Consider the following 17,869-nt stretch of genomic DNA (forward strand, 5'->3'; position numbering starts at 1 on the left):
CTGCTGTGTTTTACTTGCATCTATTTGAAAGACTGAGTGTAAACACAAAAAATATTTTATTTTATGTGCTGGAATGTGCAGAAAATAGGTTTAAATGTTAAACTAATTTATTCAAGTCAGAGAACGTTGCATATAATTAAATCTTTTCTTGATGCATAAAGTTAAAAGATTAAAACTGATAAAACAAGTTAAAAAAAAAGAGACTTTTCCATTTGATTACATTTTGTATGATGGATTATGCAGAAAAAGTAATATTGGGCTGAAAGATATATCGCTTTATCACCTCTTCAGGTTGTAAATCGTGTTTTTAAAAAGTAACTAAGTAATTAATTACTTTTGAAAATAAGTAATCAGTAAAGTAACGGGATTACTTTTTTTGGGGAAGTAATCAGTAATTAGTTACTGATTACTTTTTTCAAGTAACTTGACCAACACTGCTGTTCACTTACACTACTAACAGAGTAGTTATCAGTAGCTCAGATTTATTTAGACTTTAAGTAGTCCAATATGTTATTTTGGGCAGAAAAGACAAAAGATTTTCTTTATTTTACTGTTTACACAAAAAGTGTTTTTTTGATTGTTTGTTTGTTTCTAAATAAGACAGTCTGTATCTGTGAAATTGTTGCTCAAAGAACTGCCAATCACATCATGCTTCTTTTAACATTTTTATTCTTTCAAAAAAAATGTCAGTACGCAATCATGCTTGTTTGGTGCTCCTTGCTGCAGGAGAGGCTGGATCTTTGGATCGTTAGAGGTCAGTTAGTGATGAAGACGGTGCAGCCCCCCACAACCCTGTAATGGATATGCGGGAGAGTATGGATGACATCGTATTTTTGTGTAGTGGAGATTTTAAATATGTATCCCATGACCACTTTTACTATCTTATGTATTGTCATGCAGATATTAAATATGCTGTGAAAGAGGGTATTGTTCTTTAGGTTTCGTAAAAGGTTATTAACATGGCTATTAATTAATTAATATGTAATTAATTAATAGCCATGAATTAAATAGAAAATTTATTACACAGAAAATACCACAGATGTATCCAAGTAAATACCCAGAGTATAATATTTATAATGGATTGGATTTATATAGCGCTTTTCAAGGCACCCAAAGCGCTTTACAATGCCACTATTCATTCACTCTCACATTCACACACTGGTGGAGGCAGCTTCATGTCACTTAGATTACTGTGACAGTCTTTTTCTTTGTTTGAGCAAAAGGAATCTTGACCGTCTCCAGTTAGTCCAGAATGCTGCTGCAAGGCTTTTAACTAAGACATGAAAAAGAGAGCACGTTACACCAGTGTTACGTTCATTACACTGGCTTCCAGTACATTTCAGAATTCATTTTAAAATCTTAGTACTGACTTTTAAAGCTTTGAATTGTGATGCGATGCCCTGCCTGCATTATTGATCTTTTAGAACCCCACGCTCCCTCTCGCATCCTGAGATGATCTAATCAAAGGCTGTTGGTAGTCCCACAAACATGTTTTAAGACAAGAGGTGATAAATCTTTATAGCAGGCCCCCAGGCTGTGGAATGCTCTCCCTCCATCATTACGTTGCCTTGATTGTATTTATTCTTTTAAAAAGCAGCTTAAGACTCATTTATTTAGATTGGCTTTTAATTAGATATGTGCTGTATGTTTGATTTTTCATGTATTTTATATATTTCTGTTTTTATATTACTGTGAAGCACTTTGTGGTTTTTATCCCATGAAGAGTGCTATATAGATAAATTGAACTGAAATTGAATTATCACTATTTAAAGTCTGTATAAAAGGTATTACACTACTGTTACCTCTTGGTTACCTCTGGGGAAATTTTTATTTTCTACAATTTTACCTCGAGTTTTGGGCCCTTATTATCCAATTACATAATAATTTTTGGGTCCTGTCAGAGACAATTGCATTTTAGATGAAATATAAATGTACAAGTTGGACAGTGAGCAACTATAGTGTATCATGACTGGTCCATCTTTGAACAGCAGGACCTGGAGACCTTCACTCAGTCTAAAACCATCTGGGTTTAGTCCACCTTTATGTAGGTCTGATGGATGGTATAGGTGGTTGCCAAGGTGACGAGTGAAGTGACCACAAAGCCACAGAAGAAAAAACCTGAGCCGACATCAGACCTAAGGCCACCCTAAACTGTCACCTTAGTGTCATGTTTATTGCACATAATAAAAAGCATTTACTGTCTGTGATGCCTCAAAGGCATTTATGTCATTTATATTTAATGTTTGCTTTAAATTAATTCATTTCTATGTATTTAAGTTAAAAAGAACAGTAAAAAGAGTTAAAAATGTTAATGCTAATAACCTCACTTCCTGGTGGGTTACCTGTATTGCTTCATTTCCTGTTTACTTCCTCTTCTTGGTTGCTCTAAGAGGGAGGCTGTGTCCGAATTCAGGGGAAGGATGCTCATAAGGACACTACCTACCTACATCACAAGGCAGTGTCCTTAGACAGACGGGTAGTCAGGAAGTGAGCAGCTGTGGACAGCCCCCTTTTTTTCTCCATAGAAACTTTATTGAACAAACAATGAGTATCCAACATAACAGATGGGCTGTGGACAGCCTCCTAGCCTTCAACTCCGCCCTTACTTGCGTGTTTTTCCGTCGCTAGCACCACAGTGCGAAAACTTTAAAATGGACCCAGAAATGTCGCTCAGTTGTTTGGACAATTTTAATTCTCGAGGAGCTAGAAAAACCTTATCGTCGTCGGCCGCACGTTTTGTACCTTAGGCTCATCAGAGACAATCGTGTCCAGGTAAAATAATTTCCTTTAATCTACACGCATTTAGGAATTACTCAGCTAATTACACGATAATTGAATTATTGCCGGTGTTGTGCCAAAAAGTGTTCGCCTGCCAAAACTGATTTCCAATGTTTCCGTGTGTAATATCTTTATGTATGTTGGTAAATAGACTTCGGTGAACATGGTTTACAAAGGGGTTTTATATATATAATAATTACCTGTTGTTCAAGTATCTTTATAACTCTGGTTCTAATGTAGGTACAGCTGATATATTTGTTTTGCTGTCTGCTGTCCTCTTGGCCAGATTACTCTTAAAAAATAAATTTGCAATGTCAACAAGATTGTTTGTAAACTGGATAAATAAAGTCAGTGCCAAAAACTGGTTGCAGCTTCTACCTGTTACAGGAATGTTGCTGGTGGCTCAGAGTGACTTGATATCATTAATGAGGGAAACATCTGACATATGTTTCACGTATTACAGAACAAGAAGTTATTCATAGCAGGTTAAAAACGAGCAATCAGTTTAGGGCAAAAACCGGAAATCAGTTTTTGGCAGACGATCATTTTTTGGCATATCGGTCATTCTTACACATGAACTGTCTCATATAACATATATAAACTAAATATCTTTGAAACTTATAGAATCTAATCTTTTGTTTGTTTTTACACAGCACTTTATCAAACTGTTGTCTGCTACAGAGTTACAAGTATTATACTAATAATACAGCATCCACCATCTCCTGCTTGCATATTTCTGAAAACATCTTAGTGGTGTGGCAGCCACGAGTGAGCCCTGCAAACCCTGTGGATGGACGATGCAGTGGACAGTGGGAGGATCTTAAAGCTCTCTTTGCAGACCACTCTGTGTGATTCTCCACTCGCTGACCAGAAAAGACAAACCTCAGGTTTCAGTTGCAGCACCATCCACGTCTGATCTTCAGCGACACTGCCAGAGACTTCCTGTAATCTATTACAGTTGTAAAAGAAACCGTCCAGGATCAGGTCACTCAGGTTAATCCTGTGTGAACAACTGTAAATATTGTTTTTCATCTTTACATGCTGTGTATTTGAAATATTAATATTAATTACTTTATTGCTATCAAATAAATATCCATGTAATATTGTTCAACGTTAGCGTTATGTTCTTACATGTTAAAAATGCCTGTGAATCAAATTGAGTTCAGTGACAATTACTGTTTGTTTGAATCAATTTATTAATACCATAAAACCTTCAAACCAATGCAACACATAACAAATATATTCAAATAAATACATTTCTCAGTACATAACTCATTTGGGAACTGATCTTTCTAGAAGTGAAAACAGTCGGTCCATCCTCTCCCTACTCTCCTCTCCTCAGCCTCTCTTTGCTGCCTCATGTCCTCTCTGATGAGGTCTAGCAGCTCATCATCTCTTTTCCTCTTTCTCCCTGTCGTAGGTGGCTGATCCTCTTCGTCATCGCTGTCGTTTTGGTCACACACTGCTGTGCTTGGGCCTGGGGTGTCCTCAGGGAGAGAGGACATTAGGACAGGAGGCTTAGTGGAAGGCATCTGTCCTATCACCTCATCCATGAGGGCAAACCAGGGCCAAGCACAGCAGTGGGCTTCCACTGACCCCCTCTCCTGAGCCTGGATACTTGCAATCCTAAAGGCAGAGGAAATCAAAGATGACAGCAGGCAAATAAAAACACCACAACAACTCTTAGTAATTGCACATTTATTAACTTGTGTTCTTAAGAATTATCTTCTTGATAACACACATACGTACTTTGTATTTTTTAAACTTATCTCATGTCCTCTGGCCTGCAAGGGGGTGACTTTCCCCTGCAGGCCCATCTTCTTCAGAATTGTCCTGATCACACACAACAAATAAGAGAAGAAAGGAAACCATGACAACTACACTCAACAAAAATATAAATGCAACACCTTTGTTACTGCTCCCATTCCCCATGGGATGGACGTAGAGACCTAAAATTCATTCCAGATACACAATATAACCATCCCTCCCAAACAGTGGTCACAAATCAGTCCAAATGTGTGGTAGTGAGCACATCTGCTATATTGAGATAATCCATCCCACCTCACAGGTGTGCCACATCAGGATGCTGATCTGACATCATGAGTAGTGCACAGGTGTACCTCAGACTGCCCACAACAAAAGGCCACCCTGGAATGTGCAGTTTTTTGCGCTATTGGGGGTCTGGGGACCCAGAACCGGTCAGTATCTGGTGTGACCACCATTTGCCTCATGCAGTGCAACACATCGTCGCATGGAGTCTATCAGATTGTCAATTGTGGCCTGTGGAATGTTGGTCCACTCCACTTCAATGGCTGTGCGAGGTTGTTGGATATTCGTGGGAACTGGTACACGCTGTCGTATACGCCGGTCAAGCACATCCCGAACATGCTCAATGGGTGACATGTCCGGTGAGTATGCTGGCCATGCAAGAACTGGGACATTCTCAGCTGCCATCTGCCCTGAACAATGTGAACCATGATTCATCCGTGAAGCGCACACCTCTCCAACGTGCCAGACGCCATCGAATGTGAGCATTTGCCCACACAAGTCTGTTACGGCGACGAGCTGGAGTCAGGTCAAGACCCCGATGAGGACGACGGGCATGCAGTTGAGCGTCCCTGAGACGGTTTCTGACAGTTTGTGCAGAAATTGTTTGGTTGTGCAAACCAATTGTTCCAGCAGCTGTCTGGGTGGCTGGTCTCAGACGATCTTGGAGGTGAACCTGCTGGATGTGGAGGTCCTGGGCTGGTGTGGTTACACGAGGTCTGCGGTTGTGAGGCCGGTTGGATGTGCTGCCATATTCTCTGAAACGCCTGTGGAGACGGCTTATGGTTGAGAAATGAACATTCAATGCACGGGCGACAGATCTGGTTGACATTCCTGCTGTCAGCATGCCAATTGCACGCTCCCTCATTGCTTGTGGCATCTGTGGCATTTTGCTGTGAGACAAAACTGCACATTCCAGGGTGGCCTTTTGTTGTGGGCAGTCTGAGGTACACCTGTGCACTACTCATGATGTCAGATCAGCATCCTGATGTGGCACACCTGTGAGGTGGGATGGATTATCTCAATATAGCAGATGTGCCCACTACCACACATTTGGACTGATTTGTGACCACTGTTTGGGAGGGATGGTTATATTGTGTATCTGGAATGAATTTTAGGTCTCTACGTCCATTCCATGGGGAATGGGAGCAGTAACAAAGGTGTTGCGTTTATATTTTTGTTGAGTGTATGTTAATCCCTAAACCCAAAGTTTTCACAGCAGAACACCAGAGGAACGTCGTCTGGACATCACAGGTTCTGTACAGCAGCGGTCCCTGAGTCGTTTGGTACCGGGCCACGAGAGTTTAAATTTATGGTTTTCAGGGTTTGTATTGTTCCCTGGGTCTTTTCCCTTGTTGTAGTTGTGTGTCTTATTTTGAAAGAAATATTTACATGTTACCATAGCGACCAGAGAGCATTAAGCGGCAGAGAGGAGGATGTTACTGTCAATGTTGGCGCATTTTCAGGAGGACGCTGCTAATAAAGTTACACAATTACACAGTACGTTCACGTTTATTATTATATTTACAAAATATCAGTTTTTGTCTTGGTCGGATCATTTTATGTGGTTGTATTCATCCGTGTCTGACATAAACCGGGCTGTGGCGCAAAAAGGTTGGGGACCGCTGCTGTGCAGCATGAGGGTTAATAGGACCGCACTCATATGAATATGATGTGTACATTGATTTATTCGTGTACATCCATGCTGTACACCTGGCGGTGTACGGCGTGGAGGTGTACGATCACCTCTTCACCCCAGTGAAGTGATCGTTTTCTCCTCGTTTTAATAAATTAAGCCGTTTGGTCTTTGTTCCCACAACATATCACCAATTCAAAAAATCTAAATTAGCTGTATGTAAGCGGCAATACATGAAAAACCGCGGGACCCGCAATACAAGCTGGTTTACGGTTATTTTAAATAAAAGAAACATGTCTATGCAGATGCCCAAAGCTTAACAACACGACCGCTATAACAATTTAACTTTTGTACAACCAGATGTTCATATACTTACATTTGAAAGTGTTTTCCTCTCCTGCTTCGACCACCATCGTTATCAGAAACAAATCTCCTCTATGACCCGCAATGAATCCTGGGATATAGTAGGACACGAAGGATACATCGGACCCATCCTTAGAATTCAGGGCAAAGTAGGACGCATTTGTCGCCACATTTTGAGCACTCTTTGGATTCGGACAGCCTTCGTCACGTCGCCGTGATGTCATTGCCTCTAAATGTGGCATTGGCGCATCCTTCCCCCGGTTTCGGACACGACTAACCCTCAAATTTGCGGAGAGGTAGGACGCATTTGTCGCAACATTTTAAGTGGTCTTTGAATTCGGACGGCCTTCGCCGTGTCGCTGTGATGTCATTGCATCCAAATATGGCATTTTAAGCATCCTTCCCCTGAAATTGGACACAGCCGGAGAGTGACATGCGGTCATGCTCTGAGGCTTATCCACACAGCAAATCCAGCATGTCCAAATTAACACTGTCGGATTTGATTTCAACACTATTAAAGTGTCTATATGGGTCCACACCAGAGAGTGTTAATTTAACTCTTTTTGGAGAGTTGGTACGTTAACTCTGATTTAGTGTTAAACACCAAATCTGTCTGGAGTTGATAATTTAACACTTGGTGTTAAGAGTTTATATATTAACTCTCAAAGAGTATTTTAGTTTAACTACGTAAGAGTTATCTTCTAATTCATTCTAAAAAGAGTTAATTTTACTGTTCTGAACTTCTAGAAATTTCTTTTGGAAATAAACATTTACTAAAAAGATGCAATGGTTTTTGAAAAACATTTATTCTGAACTGTGCACCACAATTTCAAAACATTTTCTGAAAGATGTAACAGTATACATGTTCTCACTTTCATTAGAATTTTGTTTATCAAAAGGTCTGACATAGATGAGCTGGTAAATGCAAATAACAGCATTCTCATCACTTATTTCTTCAATACAATATGCATGTCCTTCATTCATCCCTTTGTGGAACTTCAACGCACTTCTGCTCTCCCCCATATTCCATCTTCACAAGCATATCCTGTGCGGAGATCGAATAAAAATTAGTTGACAGTAATTAATGGCACAAATAATCCAGTAAACAATTGCAGCACAGTTAAAAAAAAAAAGGAATCCTCTTTGAGCCATTACTTGTGTAAAGTATTTTCCCAAAAAACAAGGACACAGGCAACAGGTAATACTGAACTAAATGTAAAACCTCAACTTTTTTCATTTTTACCTAAACCGTGTGCACAAAACTCTGGAGGGATCTAAATGCTACCGTAGAATCCAGTCAGGATGTCAGCTACTGCTGTTTGCTCTTTTTTTTTTTTATGGGCGATCATTTTCAGGCTTCAAGTAGCACCATTATACCAACATTTCACATTCTAGACATTGTTTTAGGCGTATTTGAACAAAAGTTTGACTGAAAATTCACATGCAAGCTTTTTTTCAAGGCTGTGGTGTTTGCCTGCAAACAATACCTTTCAGCTAGCTAAAACAGAATATTATGCTATCAGCGAGCAACATGGCTAATGCCTTTCACACAGCTTTGTCTCAACTCCAAAGAGCCACAGAAGTAAAAGCTAATAATAATTGAAACAATCTTTGAAAAAATGACTTACCAAGCATGGCAAACAACTCAAATATGTAGAGCAAAATGTTCTGAAACGGCTTCACTTCAGCTTCGATTGGAGCCGTGCTGGGGGCGGAGTCTGTGAATTTACTCTGTTGGTGTCATAGCCCCTGTAGGAGTTCAGAGTTAAGAGGTCAAGAGTTAATGTTTCCATTTTAACACCTCCAGATTTGACAGAGAAACACTCATTTTTAACACTCGATTTTAACTACTATCATTTTACACCTCAGAGTTACATTAAAAGAATGTGACTCTGCTTAGAGTAAAATTAACTCTACCTTTGCAAGGAGACTATTAACACCAAAAAATTTAACACTTTTGAATTTGCTGTGCACAGCCATCCACTTGGGAACATTGTTCAGGCAATGCTGTAAGTGTATATATTTTATGAGGAAGGTGTTAAAAAAAAGCATAATTAGCGGTATTTGTTAAAAACTATATTTTATTTGTAATTCATGAAGGTTGATTTGTCCATGTTAAACAAGGCAGTTTTGATGATCATTACTGTTGCTCAAGCTAATACAAAGATGTAAGGTCACATTTTGAGTTATTTCGTGATTCAATATTTATGTAAACACGATCATTTTTTCTATCCTGTATTTCTTTTCAACTACAGTTTTCACCACTTGTCAAATGAAGATTCTGAGTAAAAAGTCAACTCTACTCAGACTCGTGTATTCATTGACAGAGGTTTAGCTTGGTGTTTAATCAGAGTTGCTACACTCTGCAGCAGAACACTACACTGTGTGTGTGTGGTGCTCTTTGTTCGTTTGGGTATCCAGAGTGAACAGAGAGACATGGCAGCCGTTTTTTAACTTGGACTTTCAACTGCTTAATACATTTCAGAAAATGCACTTTGAGCATATTTATCTTCTGTCTCCAGAAATGAACCCAATATTGACCATGTGTTTAGTGAATACCTCAGGCAGCAGAAATCCAAGAAACAGGAGGAACCATCATGGAAGGACAGGCCCCTGCACGGTATGTACCACCGGCAGATAGAGGAGGTGGCTGATATCTAGAAATCCTACCAGTGGCTGGACTGAAAGACAGCACAGAGGCACTAATCATGGCAGCACAGGAACAAGCTCTGAGCACAAGATCCATAGAGGCTGGGGTCTATCACACCAGGCAAGACCCCAGGTGCAGGCTGTATAACGATGCCCCAGAGACAATCCAGCACATAACAGCAGGGTGCAAGATGCTAGCAGGCAGGGCATACATGGACGCCATAACCAAGTGGCTGGCATAGTGTACAGGAACATCTGTGCCGAGTATAACCTAGAAGTCCCGAGGTCAAAATGGGAGACGTCCCCAAGGGTGATGGAGAATGACCGAGCTAAGATCCTGTGGGACTTCCAGATACAGACGGACAAAATGGTGGTGGCTAACCAACCGGACATAGTGGTGGTAGACAAACAGAAGAAAGACAGCCGTAGATGTAGCAGTTGTCAATGACAGCAATATCAGGAAGAAGGAACACGAGAAGCTGGAGAAATACCAAAGGTTCAAAGAAGAGCTCGAGAGGATGTGGAGGGTGAAGGTAACGGTGGTCCCCGTGGTAATCGGAGCACTAGGTTCGGTGACTCCCAAGCTAGGCGAGTGGCTCCAGCAGATCCCGGGAACAACATCGGAGATCTCTGTCCAGAAGAGCGCAGTCCTGGGAACAGCAAAGATACTGCACAGGACCCTCAAGCACCCAGGCCTCTGGTAGAGGACCCGAGCTTGAAGGATAGGAATTATATATATATATGCGTTGAGGTCAAATGTTTGTGCATGTTGGAGGTATTTTTCTAGTTTGTTGTGTTCAGTGTGGGAGTGATAATTAGCATATTACACATAACACTTTTCTAAAGTTTACTCTAGCTTACTCTTATCTAAAGTAATTCAGAGCATAAATCACTCCCGCGAGAAACCAATTTGTTATATTACTTGTTAAGCTACTTTCACATTTCTCTGTAAAATCACCGAAAACTCATTGTCTCATAATTATAATTCAACAATATAAACCTATAGGCTACACTCCTATTCACGGGATTCTTCTATGGGAGAAGAAATGCCCTTTTAGAAGCTGTTCTTATCACTTAGCAGTCATATCAGCTATTTGAAGAGTGAAAATTCAGACATAGAGAAACCACTGTGTCATCGCCCACTTGATGTGCCCTCTTCATTTGGTAATGTTTCTCGTATAAATATGAAGCACTGAATCCCACCATATAAAGATAAAATATGAGGAAGATCATGTTAAAATACAAAATTTTTGTGCCATTTCTAACCTTTCAAAGAGCAACGGGAGGTGGTAATATATAAACAGAAACACGTACAGAGAAAGGTCAGTCATGTCAGTGTCACCTGGTCATTTGCTCTCACTGTGTGTAGCAACACTGAGCTGTGAGCCATCTTTCTTCTGCTGTTTGCTATGTGACTCGCCTTCCCACGCTCTGTATTTCTGTTCCTATATCTCCACTGTTTTAAGAACAAATATGCCCCTCCATGCATTTCTTTATGTGAAAGTGAAAAAGACAAGGAATACTGGAACAAACACTAGAATGTGGTTGACAGGTTTTTAGAACTGAGCATTTAGATAATATTTTTACAGACTGTTCAAAGTCTTAATATGGCTGACTCTTACCAACCGCTCCTGATTGAAAAGCGCTCTCTGGTGCTTTAAATGAGTATATCCTCTGCTGAGGACAGTGTCCATATTTCTATTTGCCAGGGCAAACCATGGGGATGTAGGGAAGGAGGACCCAGGCGCGGAGCTCTGAATATCAACAGTGTGTTTATTTACAGTGTGGCAACAACTGATGCACAATTAATCCTCGTGCTCCCCAAGACTCCCGTGTGTGTCTCCCACTCTGACGTTTGTGCTCCCCGCTGTCGTGACTCTGCACACCCTGTGCGTGCTGTCCTTCCTCTCCATGTTCCTCCTGCAGGAAAACAATGGAAGCAGCCGTTAGACACTGACCCCAGAACCAAAACACAAGCAAAAACAACAAAATAACAAACCCTCCCAGGTCACAGTCCCAAAGTCAGACCACGCATCCCGCAGCAGTGCAAAAAAAAAGAAAAAAACCCCCACAAAACAGTCTCAGGTGGTCCATCACTTTAACAAAAGAGTTCAGGTGGCCTACCTTGGTCCCGTGATAGCAGTAGGACGCTTTAGGCGGCCTACCTCGAGTCCAGTGGTGGCAGCGCTGTAGCTCCGGTGGTCTGCCACAGGTCTGGCAGCAGCGGCGAAACGGTTCCGGTGGCCGGAAAACAGAAATCAGAAACAGCTTGAGAAATATTTTGCATGTTAATTGGCAACAGGTCAATAACACGATTGGGTATAAAAAGAACATCTTAGAAAGGCAGATGTCAGATGTCAACCAGAACCAGAACTACAGCTTGGTGAAGACTGTGGCTTCCTGGAGTGAGTCAAAAACAGAATTAATTAGTGGGAGGGGATATTTATTCTTGACGGTGATGTCGTTTAGACCCCGGTAATCGATGCACGGTCGGAGCGTCCCGTCCTTCTTTCCCACAAAGAAAAAACCCGCAGCTACGGGGGAGGATGACGGCCTGATTCTTCCTGCTGTTAGCGACTCCTGGATGTAATTCTCCATAGTTTCTCTTTCGGGGCGAGACAGGTTGTACAGTCTGCTAGAGGGTAGCGAAGCTCCCGGGAGTAGATCAATGGCGCAGTCATATGGTCGGTGAGGTGGTAGTGAGAGCGCCTCGTCTTTACTGAACACCTGCCGTAGATCGTGATATTCAGGGGGAACGGAAGAGAGGTCTAGTGCTGGTGGCGGGACTGGGCTCCGTTCCGTTGAGGCGGGGGGAACGGCTGACCCCAAGCAGTTTGCCAGACAAAACAAACTCCAGCTCGCGATTCTCTTTCCGGCCCAATCAATGTGAGGATTATGCCTCTGTAACCAGGGGTAATCTAAGATAAGCGGGGTGTCAGGAGCGGGGAAAGTGAAAAAGGAAAGCTGCTCCTGGTGGTTTCCTGATGCGACTAACTGTACTGGCGCGGTTTGGTGAGTGATATAAGCAAACACCTGATTATTCAATGTGGACGCAGGGATGGGCGGTTCGAGTGGAGTAAGAGATACCGCTAACCTCTTAGCCAGTTTCTCATCCATGAGGTTCTGTTCCGCCCCGGAGTCCACCAGCGCGGGGCATGTAAAAGTCTGGTTATTAGTCACAATGGTAACGGACAGTAACAATCGGGGTCTAGTAGTGCTGAAAGTGCTGCCCACCGGACTTACCGGTGGGCCGGGTCGTTTGGGCGGACCGGGCAAACAGCGATGCGGTGACCGGGCCTCCCACAGTACAGGCAATCCCCAGCCCAGAATCGGCGTTCCCTCTCCTCCGGAGAAAGCCGAGAGCGCCCGATTTGCATGGGTTCGGGCGGAGGAGGCGATGGAGAGCGCGTACACGCAGCCGTGGGTGGGGACGAAGAAACACGGATCCCGGGGCGCAATACGGAGCCCATAGGCTTAAGCCGCCGCTCGGCATCCCTCTCCCGCAGGCGTCTATTGATCCTGCGGGCGAGGGAAGCCAATTCTTCGAAGGATTTAGTTTCCTCGTGAAACGCTAGTTGGTCTTTCATCTGGTCGGTTAGCGACCGTAAAAAGACCCCACGGAGGGCCGAATCGGGCCAACCCACGGCGACCGCTCTGGTACGAAACTCGACTAGGTACTCCGCAATACTACGCCGCCCCTGACGGAGCCCCAGCAATTTCTGCGCGGCGTCGTCCTCCGAGACTGGAGGGGAGAACGTAGCCTGGAACTCCTCCAGGAAATCGTCGTAATCGCAATCACGAATGGGGTGAGAGGTTAAATAAGTTCCGCGCACAAGCTGGACCCAGAAGCAGAGCACACACACACCGGGGTATGAGAAAAAAAATAAACTTTATTATAACTGAAGGTGTCCCGGGAGGGTAGAAGGGGAAAAACGCGTGGAACCAGAAAAACCGAAGGACCGGGAGGTGAGTCGCGCAGGAACGCCGCGAGCGGGACTGTGGGAGGCTGCAACAGGAAAAGGATTATTGGGGTGCGGGGAAACGGCAGCATACGAGGGGAGGTAGAGTATGCGTCTTACGATGATAGCGGGGCCGAGGGAGCCAGAGGGAGGGGTGAGGGTCCGCGGGGGAGCTCCAGAAAAGTCGAGGCGGCGAGTGCTGATCGTGATCCAAATTCCGGACGGGCAGGTGGACAGGCAGGTGGCTCAAAACACGCCGAGTTGTGATCTGAGTACACAGGGCAGAGTTAGTGCTAGTTCAGATGAGTAAGTTTTCATAAGGGCTTTCCCGCAGGTGTACGTTACCGCTGAGAGACGACTACGGACTGGCGTGGAGCAGCAGGCTGGGCAGGATTAAATAGTCCACCTGGTGATCGCCTGGGATGGGATGCAGGTGTGGAGTTAGCAGCCACGCCCGTGGGCGTGGGCATCCCATCAGCACCTCGGACGCCGGGCCGCGGACCATGACACACACTGGTTGCTTAACATAAAATTATGAAGTATTTGAATATATCATCATCTACTAAACACAATGTACTCAAGGAATTCTGGAAATCTGTGAGAAGGGGAAAGGATTGGAAGTCAATGCTGTGATCTTCAGACCATCAGACAGAGCTGCATTAGAAACAAACATGATTTTGTCATGGTGATTGTTACCGGCACCAGACCTAGGGGAATCTGGACCGGCAGCAAGCGGCACACAGGCTAGAGAGCACTGCGTAGCCAAATATGAGCAAACTGTGGATTAATAGAGAGGACACCGAAGTTAGCGTCTTGCTCAGGCCGGAGCTCATTTATTTCTCCACATATACACAATACAAATCACACTAGACCATGCATTCTTCCCATAAAATAACAGAGTTCATAAACATAAATAAAGTTACAAAAAGCATTCTCTCAAAAGCAAAATAAATACAAACTAATTCAAAATGACTTTACATACTCACAACTTAAAACACTCGCGGCTAAAGCATAACAACATACCAAAATAACCCATCTCACATTCACACCTTTCCCCACATTCGCGCCATATACGCTATTACTTTTGAACATGGCGTCCCTTGAACGCAACATAACATGGCGGCAGACGACTGCAACGTTGTTTCACCAACAAAAAGCTTTCCCCTTAATACATGTACTCAGTACTGCTTGGCTAACACTAAAACAAACACTACAACACATTTTCAGAAGTCGCAGGTTGCCACTGTCATAGCATATACTTATAGTGCTACGTAGCATTATAGCATTATGCCGATGATACACTAATACTCATTACAACAAAATACCACAAAACAACATCATCACTCTCATCTCAAAATATAGCCGAACAGTTGTTACTCAACTTCCATGACATTTAGAACCAGTTCGGTAACATAAAAGTTTGTTTGTCAGTACCTGTGGATTAATAGAGAGGACACCGAAGTTAGCGTCTTGCTCAGGCCGGAGCTCATTTATTTCTGAGCTGCGCATGCGCAGAGCCTATAGCTAAAGTCTCTCTGGTAGTTCCACAGCAGTGCAAGAGCACCATCTACTGGCATAATGAAATATAACCAATATAACAACACATAAAAATGTCAAAATAAGTCACAATAATAAACAAAAAATAAGGGGGTAATTGGTTTTCTTACAAAAATAAACATGTAGCTTTTTCAACCTGCTACATGATCACTGCACAAGCCTGCCTGACCTGTTAAAAAGTTAACTAGGCAAACCGTCCTCGCTGCACCGCAGGCTACTTTAGGCAAAAAGATAAAAAGCTTTTAAAAAAGATTAAATAAAAGATAAAAAGCCCTCTTTGACTCCTATGAGAAGTCACACAGCGAAGGTGTATGAAGGGACAACAGCAATCCTCCTTCTTCATCTTGCTCCTCAACTGTAGCCTAGATAGACAATGATGGAAAGTCAGAAATCAATTGATTACCTATAAAAAGCAACCCAGAAGAGCCCTTGGAGACCATCCATGACCTCTACTGTCAGCTTCCCCAGAACCCACTGGTAAAGGAATGAAGTCTGTGAAAGGTCCATGTCAGTCAGGTTTAGAAGAAAAAGATGCTTGTCATAAATCCTTTAATCTGTGAAGAAGTGTGGTTGCCATCTTGAACCAGGGAGGTTGTTCTTTATAATAAAGATAGCGTTTTGGTCTCTGAAGAAGAAAAACTGCCAGGCAGCTGCAAAGGCCCGTCCAACACAGGCAGCAGCACAGCAGACCTGGTCAAGTGGAATCGTCCCCAGAAGAAATTGACCAGTGCATTTTGAATCTCTCTGATTAATGCATCTGGAGGTTCCACAACAGTAGAATGGTGCCAGAGCACAGAGGTGGCCAAGATGTTAAAAACCAAAATTCTTCCCATGCAGGACAACTGCAGCTGGGCCCAACTCCATCGAGACAATCGGGCACTGATCTTTTCTGCTAGACCTTCCCAATTTTTCTTTTGGAATTCGTCTCTTCCCAGAAACACACCCAAGCATTTCATTCCATCCCTGTTACACTGTAGCCCCTCCAGTAAAGTGGGCTCCCTTATACCCTTTCAACAGAGGACCTTCACATTTGATCCAGTTGACGTCTGCAAAAGATGCTTTCTCGTATAATTCCAGTTTTATATGAGAGCGTTGATATCATTTTTAGTGGTTATAAAAACTGTAACGTATTCAGGATACACAGACAGTCTCAGTGTGCTTCCTGCTCCTTCTGCAAAGTTCAACCCCATGAGTCCCTGTCTGAGGTGGTTTAAAAGGGGCCAGAGCATAGAGGATTCAGAAAAGGGGGATGTGGCGTGGAGGTGTAGTCTTTGGCTCTGCAATCACCCACAGATTTTCCTGGAAACCTTCCAGGCCACGGCAAAGGTATGCCAGTGGTCTCCCGCAGAATGGGCACCGTGGTTACTGCAGCTGCAGTGTTGCTATTGGGGGAGGCTCCGAGGCTCTGAGCCTGCCATCAGCTTAGTTTTGAAGACAACTGCTGCATGGTGCTGGATTGTTTGGGCCTCTCCCCGGAGGATCACTGGCGGCAGTTCCCAGCCATTCTGATGGCAGGGGAGGATTTGCCGTTCGCATGGCCCTGTCAGCTGTACAATGCGGCATCAAGGGGGCTGCAGCCTGGGCCGTCAGAGGGGGACACACGCATGCTGGAAAAGGTGGTCCTAGAACAGTTTGTGGAGGGCTTGCACAGGGAAATGGCACACTGGGTCTGCTGTCTTAGACCGGTGAGCCTGGAAGCTGCAGTCATCCTTGCAGAGGATCCCCCAGGCCACCCGGGTGGGGGGAGCAGGGAGGCACAGCTGCTGCCACTCACTAATCAGATTCTCCCCTTTTCCAGTGAAGCTGGGCCTGCGAGGACAGCTGAGTTTAGAGTGGGGAAGCAGCTGAAAAGCTGACTGCCCAGAGTGACGAAAGAAAACGCATTATGCAAATAAACACTAAGAAACCTGAAGTTACGTGGGGTCCGTTCATTTTACAGTGTGAATGCTTGAATGAAGCCAGTTGCATAAGAGCGCTTCAACTGCTCATAGTAAAAAGCAGTAGCAGTACTATAAGAAACAGTCCATTTACCATTTACCAAACTCACCTCTTCAACAATAAAAACAAAAAAACCTGCCACTGCCACTCTTGTGTAAAGTTGGGTTTCTTGAAAGGAGCTATACCAATCTGTCAAAACAAAGTTATCATTATTAATGCTTAGTGACAGTGATGCCAGACACATTACTAAAGTATCTTTCCATGCATTTCTGAAGTGGCATAGTGCATAGTATTGTGCATCCAGCAAAGGATGGATGACATGTAAATACCATCATCTCAAGAGACTTGCTATTGAAAGTTAAACCTCGTGCAAAAAAAATTAGAAAGTGAACCCGACAAGCACTTAAAGGCAGTGAAGAGGAAGAAGTCCCATTTCACACAAGGAGACTTCCAAAAACATCAGGCTCATGGAGAAGCAGGCATCTGCAACCACTGGCTGGGGGAGTTTACAGGGAGTGCAGAATTATCAGGCAAGTTGTATTTTTGAGGGATAATTTTATTATTGAACAACAACCATGTTCTCAATGAACCCAAAAAGCTCATTAATATCAAAGCTGAATGTTCTTGGAAGTAGTCTTTAGTTTGTTTTTAGTTTTAGCTATTTTAGGGGGATATCTGTGTGTGCAGGTGACTATTACTGTGCAGAATTATTAGGCAACTTAACAAAAAACAAATATATACCCATTTCAATTATTTATTTTTACCAGTGAAACCAATATAACATCTCCACATTCACAAATATACATTTCTGACATTCAAAAACAAAAACAAATCAGCGACCAATATAGCCACCTTTCTTTGCAAGGACACTCAAAAGCCTGCCATCCATGGATTCTGTCAGTGTTTTGATCTGTTCACCATCAACATTGCGTGCAGCAGCAAC

The 17,869-nt window shown here is 43.1% G+C and overlaps 1 long non-coding RNA gene across 1 annotated transcript; it reads right to left on the reverse strand.

Moving 5' to 3' along the window:
• Window positions 1-11,233: 11,233 nt before the first annotated feature.
• On the reverse strand, window positions 11,234-14,916 carry LOC147321373 (uncharacterized). The gene is made up of 5 exons (XR_015130865.1): window positions 14,866-14,916; window positions 13,777-13,951; window positions 13,552-13,699; window positions 11,597-11,686; window positions 11,234-11,392 (listed from the first exon to the last, which is right to left on the reverse strand). It is a non-coding gene; the product is annotated as an uncharacterized LOC147321373 (long non-coding RNA).
• Between the last annotated feature and the right edge of the window lie 2,953 nt (window positions 14,917-17,869).

Source organism: Aulonocara sp. 'chitande type north' Nkhata Bay, linkage group LG9 (genome assembly GCF_057382095.1).
Source record: "Aulonocara sp. 'chitande type north' Nkhata Bay isolate Kocher_YH1m ecotype deep benthic linkage group LG9, A_spYH_male_GT1.1, whole genome shotgun sequence".
Taxonomy (NCBI): Eukaryota; Metazoa; Chordata; class Actinopteri; order Cichliformes; family Cichlidae; genus Aulonocara; species Aulonocara sp. 'chitande type north' Nkhata Bay.